Here is a 15033-nt window from a genome sequence, read left to right as displayed (position 1 = left end):
TTCTCAGGCTTCTTTAACGTAAACCGCATTTGCGTAATTTACCGCCAAGAACCTTTCGTCACTTCATTGCTTAACAGAAGTTATAAATAACAATGATTGATTTGTATTGGAATTCCAAAAACATGTTACGTAACCGCTAAAATACAGCTGTCTGCTATAGTTTCACTCCGTTTTCAAATCGTCAAAAAGCTTGATAGGCCTCAAAGGGTTGAAGTTAAGCACAACAGTCTTTCGAGCACATTAAGAGATTTTTGCTTTTGTCCAACTAATATGTATCATATGCAATACATCAGCTGTAAACCAGCTCTGTTAACTATCCAGAGTTGTCATATTCAGCAAATAAATATATCTTATTAGACGGTTTGTTGTGTAGTATCGCTGAGTATTTTTACGAGTTGTGCCGTAATTTGACGAGCCCGTAGGGCGAGTAAAAGTACAAATAACGAGTAAAAATACTCAGCGATACTACACAACAAAATGTCTAATAAGTTCTTTATTATCCAACACGCCAAAGTGTTATTTCAGTGCGGGCGAATTTCGCGGATATTTATTTACGGGGAGTGCGTGACAGTATGCGAAACGGAACGGAATCATTGGCGCGTTGTTGTGTTGCTGTTTCTATTGTCTTCCTTAAATGAAGAAATTTTATGGTCGTCAAGCTGTTTTTCTTCGTTCGATTCATCTAATGAACTTGGATCTATATTTGCCAGCCATTCTGACTCTTCGTCTTCGGAAATATGATTCAAATTGTCCGCCACTTTTTTTTTTTTCGTAACTACAATCCAATTCTTCGCTTGCGCGATACGAGAAAACTTGTTTAACTGGTATTACAATAGACGAGTACAAATACCGCGTGATATTTGTACTTGTCCATGGCGTTATTTGTACTCGTCTAGATGTAGTTGGATAATAATTTGGTATATTAATAATGTGAATGCTGAAAAGAGTTTCTGAAGCTGTTGCTTCGAGCATTAGTCCTTCGCCAGAGCGAAACTTTCCCCCTTTATTTTCAGCCAGAACCTCGTTGTAGTTTCTTAAGTAAGACGCATTAAAATTTCACATCAGCGGAGGCCTGATTGAACAAGACTTTCATGAAACTGAGGTAGTCAACTGAATCTACACTCAGATGTAGGGATTAAGAAAGGAGAAGGTGCTAGTTGAAACCAGTTGTTGAAACCAGTTGAAAGCAAACGTTCCAGAAGTCTTGATACCGAATGAAAATTTTTCCATGCTGTAACTTGGAAATTATAATTTCACTTAAACACCAACGGATGACAGAGTACCATGAATTGCTTGAATATATTTAGAAATGATCAATTCATGTGATGATTCAGCATGCTGTTGCGTGTAATACCAGCGGAAAATAATAGAAAGTTTCAAATTCTATTCCCTTTCTCAGCGGCCATTATCGTCCAGAAAAAGTGACGTACAGAATTTCGGCGGTTAGCGGTTAGTAAAGAAAGATTTTGTTTTCGTGTTAAAACGCGTCATACATACACCTGTTGTGAAGGAAGAAGGCGGAAAACTTGACGCCGCGGCAACGAGAACAAAGGGAACGGGCCAGGCTTAGAGTAGAATACTTGAATGAATGCCATGGGCTCAGACTAGAAGGTGATCATTACAGACTGATTAACGAATATAAGATAAACAAGCAGCTTTTAGGAACTAATTTCGACTCAGACAAGACCGTGACAAAGCGGCTGTAGATTACAAGTTGGTGAAACTTATTGGATTGCCACGACCCTTAAATTTCCGCGTAGAAGTTTCCAAAGTTCATGTTTATTTGTTATTTTATTTCACGCTGGCGATCACTCTTGGTCATATAGCCTTTCGTGATTTTGACCAATAAAAGCTTTTGGTCTTTCCATTTGACTCTTAAAGCTGATAATAATAATTTAAACTAATCCCCTAAAATATCATGACTTCGTGTCCATTTGAATTAAGTCCCGCAATGTTTAATAAACAAACCTGGCATTGTTGGCGACTCTGATTTCAATCTGAACAACTTAAGCACTGAGAAAACTCCTGTAGTTTTTGACGACCTCTAACAGCTTAACCGTTAATGTACGAATGACAAAAATTAACGGTTTTTGGTCAACATAGTTAACGATTTGTATCAACTATGACATAAATACTGTCATGGCATAACCCGCTTTGGCTTGTCTATGTTAAAATCCAGTTCCATGAGCTTTTTTTTGTTGTTTTTGTGTTTATTAATCGGTCTTTCTTGATAATTGGCTAGTCTGAGCGCGAAGTGTTCATTTTAAGTTACTAAAACTCTAACTAGCTGCCTTGTTCTCACAAGGCTACGCCTACGGGATTTTTGGGATCTAATTTTTGACGATGTAATGAAGAAACTTTCGACAGGAGCGAAGAAACTTAACGGAGTCACTTTCATCAAGGAAACACAGAATTCAAAGATGAAAAAATTGCTAGAGCGGGTGTAAGGGTTGTCAGGAATGGCGAAACATGACGCAAATTTTTAGACGACAAACCTGAATAGTTAAATTTAATACTACAGAACGTGTCGAAAACGAATTGGCGTGGGGTTAAATTCGCCGCCTTCTTCTTGCAAAACAGGTGTATATATGACACGTTTTAACCCGTAAACATAGCACCTCTTTTCTTTACTAACCCATACAAGCTGAACCCTTGTGCGTCACTTTTTCTGGTCAGTGAAACCGCGAAGACGGGAGGGTAGAAGTTTGAACTTTTTCTTGTTTTCCGGACAAAGTAACTGCTAACTTGCAAGACAACAAGGTAGAAGTTGTGGAAAATTTGTTCATTTTGGACAATCCCACTGATCGTCAAGGTTAACGATCCTCATTAAAAAATACAGTTAAAAGATACCGTTCTTTTAAAAACACCAAGTGAAAATGGTTTTTGTAGACAATTCAATTTTGTTGACCAAGTAGCTTATAATTTATAACGACAAAAGAAGTGGGGGGAGAAAAATGTCATGGAATTCGTGTCATAGAAACTTGTTAAAAAAAGTTAAACAATGTTGGCTTTTTTGTTTGTTTTTTTTACCCTAGGGGTATTTTTTTAACGTGCATTGTATAAGACAGGAAATACGTACGTATTGCGTGTAGGGTGACACTGGACAAATATTTTTCGTGATGCTGGGCGGATTTTTTCAGTAATTTATCACAGAAGACGTCAAAGCGTGGTAAAAAAAAAAAAGACGCACACAAGCCGCATTTGTTTGTAATGTTAAGTTGTGTCTACTAGGTCGAACGACCGATCAACAACAGGAAATCTTTCTTTAGATATGAGATATTGGTGGATAAATAGACCAAACGTCACGAATCAGGTTCTCATGAACCTTTTTTCAATTTCTTGTCCGAAATATTCCAAGCTGAATCATTTCATACTCAATATTCGAAGCCAAACGAAAGCTTTCCTGTCTACGTAATCTAATGACTGATTTGGTTGTACAAACACTGGGATAATCTGTCTACAGTGAGCTGAACGGTTGTAAAATAAGACTCGATGGGTCAAACATAAAGCCGAACGCCCTTCGCAGGTGTTTTATCTGACTCTCTATGTTGTTGTAAAATGACTAAAACTTTCCCAGTTTTTCGTTTCCTAAGCTAAGAGGCATTTTTTTGTAAACCTCATTACAGGACACTGCTAAAATTAAAGTAAAAGTTTCCAGTTATAAGAAAATGGCAGCATAAAAATAAAGACTTGAGAATTAGTTATCCAAAAGAACGGACTGGAAGTAATTTTTTTTTTGTCTTTAGAAGCTCTGGAATTCGAAGGATTTTGAAGTTTTTTTTTTCTCAAACAAGTATTCAATCGTATATTTCTGACTGAATTTGACAACGTATGCCTATAGAAAAAATCTCAATCGCCTTTTTACTCTTATCTCTTGATTGCTAAGCTGGTTTTATCTATAACCAGTTCTTCAACCTTACTGAACTCCCAAGATCTGATTGTTAATTCTCCCCTCTGATTGCTACGCATTTCTTTGTGAATCAGTTATTTACTCCCAAGATCTGATTGTTAATTCTCCCCTCTGATTGCTACGCATTTCTTTGTGAATCAGTTTATTTGCTGGTTCTAGATCAGGATTTCAACCTCTACACCTGATAAGTTTAAGTATTCTCATTACCTTTTTGCGGGATAATGTATGGATATTATAGGGAAAAGTCACAGGTTAATCATTTCTGGGGGTTGAGAGGACTAAAAACAACTCAAGCTCGAGAAAATTCTAACTGTGAGTCCTAAGTGACTATGTGTAGACATGTACGGGACACACTTACGATATCAAGTTTTAATTCAATTTTCTTAGTTAGTCTTTAATTTACAAATAATACTCATGAACCGTAATCCCTAGAAAACACTGTCACATAACAGCAGACTCCTTTCGTCAATATGCTGTAGACTACGAGCAGTACCTTGGTTTTCGGCGAAGTCCGCCAGGCGAGTACAGAAAAAAAAAAAAAAATCAGTGAACTGAAAAAAAGCGAGCTGAACGTGCCGTGAAGAACTCTGGGAGTGAGGGGTAAGAGGAGGAGGAACTGCTTGTAGTCTATTTATAAACGATGTGTCGAGCTGACAGGTCTCACTTTCGCTTCCTTTTGGATCACAGTCTTGACTGAGGCAGGAGTTTGAGGGATCGATTGCTTTTAAAATTGTCATTGTTGTTGTTATTTGTTTATTTTTAATCCAGTCATTCAGCATCTTTTCGTCCTTGTGTTGAATCCTTGGAAATCTAAAGAAAACCAAAATGAATCAGGTTTGAAATTATTAGATTGAACTAAAACTGGTAAATTTCTTTTGTAATTTTATGCGCTAAAAGAAAGAGATTGTTCTGAAATGCTACGTTAATCATGTGAATGTGGAGGGTTTAGCAATTAAGCTCTATGGGCTAAAAAGGACAAAAAATGTTGGGTAACCTTCCATTTAAAATATAAGATCGTGTCATGTTTTTGATTAAAAGAGAGTTAATCAGTATCAAAAGGTTGATATCTTTTGCTGCTTTGTTAAATTTCGAATCCTGCGATCATGAACTGATTTAACCGAACTTTCGTGTTAGCAATTATAATACATTGACTTTGCTGATTTGGCTTGCGTGTGCGGAAATTCAGATTGGAAATCAAATGATTTTCAACCTCTAGTTTAATGATTCCTGTAATTAGAGCAGAGTCTTATTGAAGGTAGGGGGTTAACTTCACGGGTTTTAAGACTGTAGCAAATAGAATTCTTCAGGCATATGGATTGAAGAGGAAAGAAGAAATGCAGATTTGTAGATGCCTTTTTGGATGTTACTCCATAATCGGATGTCTTTTTTAAAGATTCAACAAACTGTGCCTGTTGCGAAACGTCTGCGCTTTCATCTCTTTTCATTGCTACGATGGAAGATGGTTATGTCCGCTAAAATTGAGCCCAATAAATCATAAGAAACCGCAGACGTCTGCAGTCTTACAGTCATTTTTTGTCAATGCCATTCCAGATTTCTCTAAGGGATCATTTGCGGTGTCCTCCTTTGGGATCATTTGCGTTGCAAAGATCATTTGCGTTACAAAGATCATTTGCGGTTTAATCAATTTTGCCATCATTTGAAGAGCGTAATCATTTGTTATTTTATTTGTGGATCATTTGTTGTCCTTCTCCGAGATCATTAAGGTTACGTTTAATTTGTCCTTCGGATCCATTTGCAGTTCTGTCCTCATTTGCAGAGCTCGACAATTCTAGGTTTTGCGCGGTTCGCCGCAATAGAAAAGCATGCTAACTTCCTTTATCTCTGAGTTAGCGTCTAGAAGCCCTCCATAGAACCATAGATCTTTTCCTTTTGGAAGAGTAAAAGCGCCGAAAAACCGCAAGATCTCTTTTGTGGGGATTTCTATAATTTTTACCTCAAAACGGTGCTGTGATTGGACAGCCCGCTCGAGACAAGGTTAAAAGCTGCACTCGATCGGTCCATTTGCTTCCAGTTATTTCAAATTTAAACGTATATCTTCTCGTATTTGGAATGCTATTTGATAATTTATAGGAGTACTCTAGGCAAAATTCATAATCAAACCGTAAAATGCATTCAGGCAATTTTCAAACGCTACCCAAATAAACATAGCGACATGTGATAAAAACTAGAAAAATGACAGAACTAACAAACCATGTGAAACCTTTCGCGGAAAATCACCCGTGATAGAATCGTCAAATCTGATGAGTTATGAAAAAGGCGCATTACTGTTTTTAGTCTTGAACCAAGGGGAAAAAAAAAGGGTCCCATTATTTTGCACGTTCGAACCAATTCCAAATCACAAAAGCAGATTCGAGGGTGCCATCTTTTTCAACACTTGGCAAAAACAGAAACTAAGATAATTGAAATCCAGGGCAGATAACCAGAAGGTTCTGATGAAAAGTAATTTTTACTACGATGTTATTGCGTCTGGGGAGGCAATGAATAGAACTTGGATTTTCCACCGTAGACATACCTTGAAGTTCTCTGCCTTGAAGAGTCTTTTTCCATTGCATCTTTTACTACGATATCGTACGCCGATAATACATGGAGACCTCTTCCTCGGCTTCAACTGGAAAACCTTGGCTTCCTCATCCAATGATGACATAAAGCTTTCATCGTCCTCCAAAGAGAAACATGTGTTCAAGATAAATAGAACTACAACAAAACAGAGAAAAAGAGAAGTCTTTGGCAACATATTGTCTTTTTTGATTCAAAGACCTAAAGGCTCTCACTGAATGAAATTTGTGTCTAGGACACACGGTTTTGTCGAATGACCCATCTACGTGAAATTAATTTCTTTTATACTCTCTTTGCTCATATTGCAGTACAATATTATCTTATCACGAAGACTATCATTAAATTTTGGCAAATGGGCGATAGTACCTTAATAATGGACGCCATTGATTGCGAATTATTAATCTACGCTTCCTTTTATGTTGCTTCAACTGAAATCTCCAGAGAACAAAGTACCGAATAAATTTTGTTTGCATTTATTTCAAGACTCTTTAAGTGTTTTGGGATGTGAACAAGATCTCCATTAATTTACCCCTGGCAAAGTCACCGGAAAGTCAAATGTTTGAGGGGAAGAAAGAGGAAAATCAAATATCGAGGCAAAAGAAAGTCTGAATGGAAAACAGGTCTCCGAAATTTTTTTGTGTGAGTGAATATTAGAAGATAAATAACATGGATGAAAAGTTATATCATCAAAAGGAGAAGACAAAACTAAGGGAACGGAGCTGGAGATGAACACTTAGCAAACTTTGAATAGGGAGTTTTTTGTTTTTTTTTCCTTTCCGTGCGTTCTCCAGTCTGGGCATCATTTTATTTGGCTTGAATGGCTAATACGAACTTTTGCTTCTTTGTTTTTTTTTTCTAGCGAGGAAATTATTAACGAAATGTGACTCGAGACTTTTCAGGTTATCGATAGATTGGGTTCTCTTCGCTGATAACTCATTCTCAAACCGTGGGAGCCACAGGCTTCCGACTCAGGCAAAGAAATGGCAGTCATTGCAAGGAAAATTTTGTGGTAAATGTTTTAGTGTTAAACGTGTACTATTTATCGATTGTTGTCTGAATAGAGAGAAAACGGCGATGTCAACGTGGCTATTGTACACAAAGATATCATGAAAAGAAATACTGTCGAGATATTGGATTACAATTATACGAACAGCGGTTTTTGATGGTGAATTGCTTGGCTTGGTTCGTCATGCACAGCTGCCGAAGTTCATAAGATATCCATCAGGCCTCGGAAATGTTTAACAGATGCTTAGATGACGTCACACCCTGCCACATTTCCTTGAATAGTAGAGAATAAAATTTAGACGTATTGAAAGACAATAGTGAACCACCTGTTGACGGGGCTTTCATATTAAGAGATTTTACAATGAGGAAATATTGGATTGTGAGTGCCCTACGCCAAAACACTTGCAGATTAAAATCAAGATGTCCGTTTCATGACTAGAAGCTTGTCTCTCAAGTGGGTAAATAGACCGGTTGTAGGAAAATTTCCTTAATAAAATTATACATGCCCACAAAAATAGTGATCTTTATTTATCAGCTGACTAAAATTATAGTACCGGCGTACTGGTTTTAATGGTGTGCCCTGTTGCTGAAAGCTTTGGAAGCATTTCTGATATACTTGCATCGGCTGGCAGCAGTTATATTACGCTTTCCGGCGGGGTTTTTTAATTTTTTTGTCTTGGCTCGCTGAAAATTGTCTTTAAATCTATGAAACCTATAGTAATAGTTTTCGATTGTAGACAAACCCTGATGAACAAGCTAGAACAAACAACCCGACCTGGTCAAGGGTACAGTAAAAGAGACAACAGTTTCAACAAATTTTTTCCACAAGCGGCAGTGACTGGTAAAGAGGCCGATGGTGAAACCTTGACACGAAAGCCATGCTCGCTGGCTATAAACAGCCGCCGGCTTTTTTTTAGAGACCGATCGATAAATTATTTTTCAAAAATATTAGGAGAAGCTGACTGAAGGCTGAAGACTTGAATCATTTGTTAATTAAAACAGTGGTTATATACAAGAATAGTTTTACCTTGTCATATATTTTTTGATTAGAATGAGTTTGCATGCATGGTTGCTGAACGGCTTTAAAATATAGGAACTGAACGTTTTAGTATTAAAGTAACTGACAATTCCCAAATATAGTTCTGATAAACCAAGATCACAAAATTAATTTGGAATATTTCTCGTTACAGCAGTCTTGATAATTAATGAAATATCTTTAGATTCATGATCTTTGATAGTTGAGAAAACTCCGTGCGTAGCTAGTATGGACTTCATTCGTCAACCGTCCTTTCTTTTCACTATGTAGATTCCGTTGTAATGACAGGAACTTTTACGGGTTTACGGTTTTTGATTTCATCAGTTTTTCTTTGCCTTATTTATCTACTCAGTCAAGTCCGTTTGTAGTTCCTCGTCTGCCTTTCCACGCCTTGGACTATCTGATAAAAAGAAGACAGAAAAACTTATGATAAATTATCTTAACGGTCAGATTCAAAAGCACATTAATCTCGAAACGTCATCAGTCTTGGCAACTCCTTATAATACCACTCAATTACGTAGCACCATAGTTTCTCGAAAAACCTCCCCCCTTTATTTATAAAGCTTCAACCGAATTTCTCAGTAGCATCCCGTTTATCAGCACTGCTAACTCACTAGAAGAACACTGCAGGCTCAATATTTTTCGAATTGTGGTAATTACGCGCTAATTCACTCTAGGATTCCAATACTCAATCTAATTCATTTTACGTTAACAAGTAGTGTGAAAGTAGATCGCAAATCTTGGGCAACTCGTAGCAACGTTTGCCAACCTTATAAACCACCACTCGTTCGAGATATTCGTGACTCATCGTGGGTCGGGTCAGAATCTTTCGTCATCGCTTCGCGATTCGTGCGATATCGGTTTTCGCGGGCAATTTAATGCGGAATTCCCTCGTCAAGTAATGAATTTTCCTACAATATATCGTTAGTAACAAAGAAAGCAATAAAATGAAAAATTTTTCAAAAGATTCAAAGAAGAAAACTAGAGGATGAATAAATCAGTCCACTCGTGATTGAAGTAAGAAGAGAAATTAAGAAACACTTTTCCAAAACTGGTATTGTCCAGTTCTGATAACTGGGTTCCCTGAGTATTTTATCGCTAGGCAGTGCCATGATATAACACCGGACACAGAAATTGATAACAGTTTTCAAGAACTCTCATAAACAAATGCTGTACCAAGCACTTAAATACCTTTCTCAGGGCTTTTCCTTTTGACAAGTTCTCGTTTCCCTTGCCGACGACATCTTTTCGTTCTGTAGCGAGGTTCTATAATACCACATTGAGATCTCGGCCTTACTTGGACCTCTTGAAAATTTTGACCTAACTTGTTGGCGTCATCCCCTGTGACTAGCGATGAACTTGAATTGGGAGGAGAGAGCGCGACGAATAAGCCTACTGCAATAGCGAAGATTTTATACGACATTCTGAAGAGACGTTAAGCGAAACTGAAGCTTTTGCTGGCAGAAGAACGCTTTAGTTCCCTTAATTTAAAGATCGAACGACAAATACTAATTAATACAAATTTACTTTTAAATGCTTTCATTCTTCGCTTTTCAAAATTAAGAGAAGCAAGTTGAAAACGATACAGGTGGGACTAACAAAAGGCACCTATCTTTTTGTGAATAACAGCTATTCCTTACCTACGAATAATAGTGAAATATTTAAAATTGCGAGAAAAAGTAATTCACGAAAGGAGGGTGGTTTTTAAGACATTTTTCTTTCAAGGTTTCAAAGGATTTAGTTTTGATGAAAAATGCGACAGCCGCTTTCATTATTTTCTAGATATATGCTTTTAATAGTAAAAGATCTCTTATGAGTTCTTGAATGGAGCTTAATTAAGGTGGCATTGTTCAAAGAAATATGCTTCGCTGTACTATGTTTTTTCCATTGATTTTCACGTGGCACGCAGGTACTTCAAACCAAGCGGAACCTTTGAAACATTTATCTCAAAGAGAATGGTACTCGTGGGAAAACAAACGTAAAAGAACATAAAACGTCCTCACGTAATTTATCATCCCATTTCTATTCTATTTTACCTTATCAGGGCATCGGAACAAGCATTTATATGCTTCACTGTACCATGTTTTTCCACTGATTTTCACGTGGCAAGAAAGTCCTTTGAACCAAGCGAAACTTTTGAAACATTTACCTCAAATAAAATGGTTCTCTTGGGAATGGAAACATACAAGAACACAAAATGTACTTACGTAATTTATCCTTCATCTAAAATATTAAAAAAAAAAAAACATAAAAGAACACAAAATGTACTTATGTAATTAATAATCCCGTCTCGCTATTTCACCATATTAGGGCATCGGAACGTGCAAAATATTCTACGGTATTACTCTGTAGAACGGAGTGAAAATATGGACAGAAAGTTTGGCAAAAAAATGCTGCACAGAACGAACCAAACGTTGGTTTTATTCCAGTTTTAGGTTTGAATTTTCAAGCAACAAACTTCTGAACGAACATCACCAGTTTTTCGTTAGTCACAAAATACTCCAGCATAGAGGATTGCAAATTATTTAACTTTTCAGAGGTTTGACGCCGCGCCTAAGATGTAATGAATACACCTAACATTTCAAAACATTTTGTGAGACAAATTTAAAGCTAAAAAAATGCTGATTTCTCCAGACTCAGAAATAGCGAGTGTTCCATATTTCAACTAATTCAGATAGACGTTTTGAAGAAAAATTTGCGCTATTTTTCTAGCACCTTAAAGGACGGGTTCCTCGAATTTGTTTAAAAATTTGCTTCAAAAAGGCAAAAGTCTAGAACTTAGCGTCTTGTACTTTGCGGTACTTCTGTTGAAATGTTTCACAAAATCTCAAAACGTATACTATTCTTCCGCGGTGATAATAAAATGAGATCATTGAAATTAACAGAGTTTAGAAAAGCAGTTTCTTTCCTTTTTGTAAATTTTTGTTTCCTGATTCTCACTCAGAATCGGTCTTAAAAATTTTCTTCAATAATTGATTATAGGTAGGGAAAAACTATGTTAAACGCTCTACCAAATCTTAGGAAATTCCACCGAATTTCGAAATTCTACTCTCAAAGCATAGACCATCATAGAACTTCAGAACTTCGCCAAGATCAATATCCGAGCATACGCAAACTTTCACAATCTTTCCCTCAGGCGGGGATTTCTTTTCTGTTGACCTCTTTGTCAGGCATAAAAGGCCTGAAAAAATATATATATATAGGGTAATTCTAGGTTCCAGTTCTCTTATTTTAACATGTGGCTCATCTGGAGTTGATGGAAGCTCCTTTGAGAAAATGACGTCCTTTAGAACACTTTCATTAAAATTTAAACTACGTACTGAGGCGAAGTTGAAAATTTCAAGTGTGCATTTTATATTCCTGTCGCGGCTGTTATGTATTCTCCTCAATCCGCAAAACTATATTTCTTTCCTATAACGTGGCAAAAATTCCCAAACTCTTGTCTAAAAAAAAATCCGCAGGGGAATTGGTAGAGGATAAAAAATAGATTGTTTGCTTAAGTTCATTGTTGCGTCAGACTCATGGCCAGGGAAATTAAAGCTTTAAAATTTCCTTGGGTGGAAATAAATGACGCCAACAAGGAACAAACTTGAGGATGTGACGGTCGTTTCCTTGTTATTGTTTTACCGCTTGAACGGAACATCGCGAGATTAGTCCTTAACGCAACCTCCGGTAATCTTGAACCACAACAATTTTCCCTGGCAAACCTCGAAAAAAATCCCCAATACGCCATTTAAGCTACTTCACAATTTTCATGCTACTCGGTAAAAAATTTAAAATTCCTTTGTTCGAACTGTTGATAATCAAAAGTTATAATAAATCAACTGGAGTCGTCATTTACAGCCGAGTCTGTCAGGTGAATTAAACGGCTCTAACCAATTCCACCATTACAGTTGTAAAGAATATTTATTGATCGTGCAGTTTAACTGATTAACAACCTAAAAGTAATGGATCCTCTTCAATTTAATTGATCAAGTTCATTGCCGAAAGCACTAATTACTTAGCAACTCTTCTCACTATAACAAAAGATTGCCATTTGGACAATTTTATTTGAGAATTAATCAAGAGGAAATAGCGAAAAGTTTCATCTGTTTCTGTGAGACTAATGCATTTATTTCCTCCTGTTGGTAATGAAGCTTGTGCTAAAGGCGTTCACTGTCTATGTTTAGCTCTACAAGGCGTTACGCGCTTTTATCCACAAATGTAGAACTTGTCAAACAGAGCCGAAACAAGCTCAGGTGCTTTCTGAACGTTCCTCTGCTTGGTTTAGTTGGTATTTCAATAGATGATATTTAACACAAAGACCGTCGGCCCTTTGCTTTTCGCCAGACATACATATCGCTATAATTTTAATGTACTGATAAATTAGCACCAAGGATTTTAATCGCTTCTTATTTCTCCTCTTCATTGTGTTGAAAGAACAGCTTTAGAAACACTATACGGTGGCCAATTTGGATTATAAACTCAGTTGGTAAAACAAAATTATCTTGTGCAGACAGGACTGCAACACCGCGGAAAAAATCGATTAAGAAAATGAACTTACACTATTCGAAAATGGCTGGATGTGTTTAGATGCGTTTACCGTTTCTTACGCTACCACATCTCAACTTGGGCACGTTATATTATTGCGAGAGCCGCGCTGAGTTCCAAATAAGAACGTTCTCAACGCTATCAGACCGTAAATTTGAAGACTTCACGTCGTCGCTTTGCTGAGAGGGGGCTAGAAAATGAACAATATTCGAAGACACTAATGCTGCGCTGTTGTTTCCCCAAATGTGTTCTCTTTCCCCTACGCCGCCTTGGTTTACTGAAGGTCCCCAATGCTTACATGTCAAAAAAAATGACGCGCAAATGTTTTTTGAGAAATCGACCCGACCTTATACGTTTATTTGTTGCGTTACTCGATAACTGAGTGAGCGTATGATGGTGAATTGAATTAAATAGTTGTTCCGGATTCATAATTTATACATCCATTGATCGATCATAAAAAGACAGCGAAATTCCTACCGATGCCGGCGTTAATCGTAGATCGCAGAAACGGCTTTTGTTTCGGAATTAAGCTGATAGGGAAAAAGGCCTAGCCCACCTTTCATCGTCAGGAAGCAATTTAAAGATCCATCTCCGAAAAGAAAGTGCTAGTTGTTATTTTGTTTTGAATCGGCCTTATAAAAGACAGAGAGCGATTTTTGGACGAGGTAAGGGCTTTGAAAACTAAAAATCTGCCATTATTTTAGACGTCTTAATTACGAATGGCTTCCGCTGTATGCAACTGATAACAATTCATATGCCTTCAGAAGATTCTTAGCCGGTATTTAACTTCCGCCAGTGCACAAAGTTCTCTCTCAAGTATTACTAATCCCTCAGTAAGCATTTACATATACAGGTTACTCGTCAGCATTTCGTCAACCTTCCCTCGCTGTTTTCTACCATCCATTTATATACTTGGGTGGAGTGAGGCACTTTGGGAGAAAAGAGTTTTGCCCAAGAGAATTTTTGCTCGAGAGTATGACAAGAGTATGACACACCGCTAACGCTCGAGCCCAGGACTTCTTTATCAATGCGCAGTCCTCGCTTGGCATCAGGCTACCGCGTATTTTAGCAGCTGAGACATTTATTTCGTACCCAGATATATCCTGTGGCCCAAGATTGCTTTTAGACATATGCAATAATGTAGAACAACAATGGATGGCTTCGTAGAAGTTTATTGGATCCGACACCATTATTCATTCATTATCCATTTTATTGAGTTTCATTCGTTGAATTTCACATTACTCAAATGACAAACTTGAGTTTGCTCTCATCTTTGAGTCAAAAGCATTCCAGCATATTTCCATTAGTCCTAAAATTCCGTTTCGTTTGTTCTATACAATCATTACATATCATTTGTTACTGATCTCTCTCTCTTCGATTGGTAAAGCTGCGCTCCCGCTTTTTCTGGAATTCTCCTCCTCTTCTGTAGGAATATATCCTCTGCAGGAAGCTTGCCCATCTATCATTACCAAAACAAATCAAATTACGTTTTACAAACTCTCCCTTTCCTTTGTCATGTTAAACAGGACGATCCTTTAAGTTGCTTTATGGTTGACAAGACCTTACTCCCCGTGTGCGACCCATGAGTGAATATGCTACAAACGAAATGAGGAATTTTACAAACTATTTACAGTTTTTTTTTTGTCCTTTTTTCAATGGACTTTTTGAAAGGATCTTTCTTGAATTTGCAGGGGGCGACACCACATATATATTAAAAGTTTAAGTTAGACTCATCTTTTTCTTTTTACGAGTCGTTCGTTATTATGGAGATACATTCCTTTTTTTTTTTAATTGATATCAGAAACATCTAATTCTGTGGACAAAACTGATATCTGTTCTTAGTCACCTAGTTACGAATAGTGCCCGCCCTCAGTGCCGCCCGTTCATATACTTATTTACTAAGAGCCAGTTGATTTATTATTTAAACCAAAGTCGTCTAAAAAACCTACTTACCACTGCTTGCAATTTTCTTGGA

General features: G+C 37.2%; 2 long non-coding RNA genes across 2 annotated transcripts; both read right to left on the bottom strand.

Annotated features, from left to right (window-relative positions):
* Positions 1-4264: 4264 nt before the first annotated feature.
* On the bottom strand, positions 4265-6756 carry LOC111345501 (uncharacterized). Its single transcript, XR_015990748.1, has 2 exons — positions 6444-6756; positions 4265-4720 (listed from the first exon to the last, which is right to left on the bottom strand). It is a non-coding gene; the product is annotated as an uncharacterized LOC111345501 (long non-coding RNA).
* Positions 6757-8455: 1699 nt separating this feature from the next.
* On the bottom strand, positions 8456-9919 carry LOC148724537 (uncharacterized). The gene is made up of 2 exons (XR_015990750.1): positions 9720-9919; positions 8456-8928 (listed from the first exon to the last, which is right to left on the bottom strand). It is a non-coding gene; the product is annotated as an uncharacterized LOC148724537 (long non-coding RNA).
* Between the last annotated feature and the right edge of the window lie 5114 nt (positions 9920-15033).

Source organism: Stylophora pistillata, chromosome 8, assembly GCF_964205215.1.
Source record: "Stylophora pistillata chromosome 8, jaStyPist1.2, whole genome shotgun sequence".
Lineage (NCBI taxonomy): Eukaryota > Metazoa > Cnidaria > Anthozoa > Scleractinia > Pocilloporidae > Stylophora > Stylophora pistillata.
The sequence above is the reverse complement of the archived record's forward strand: the minus strand, read 5'-3'. Positions and strand labels throughout refer to the sequence as shown.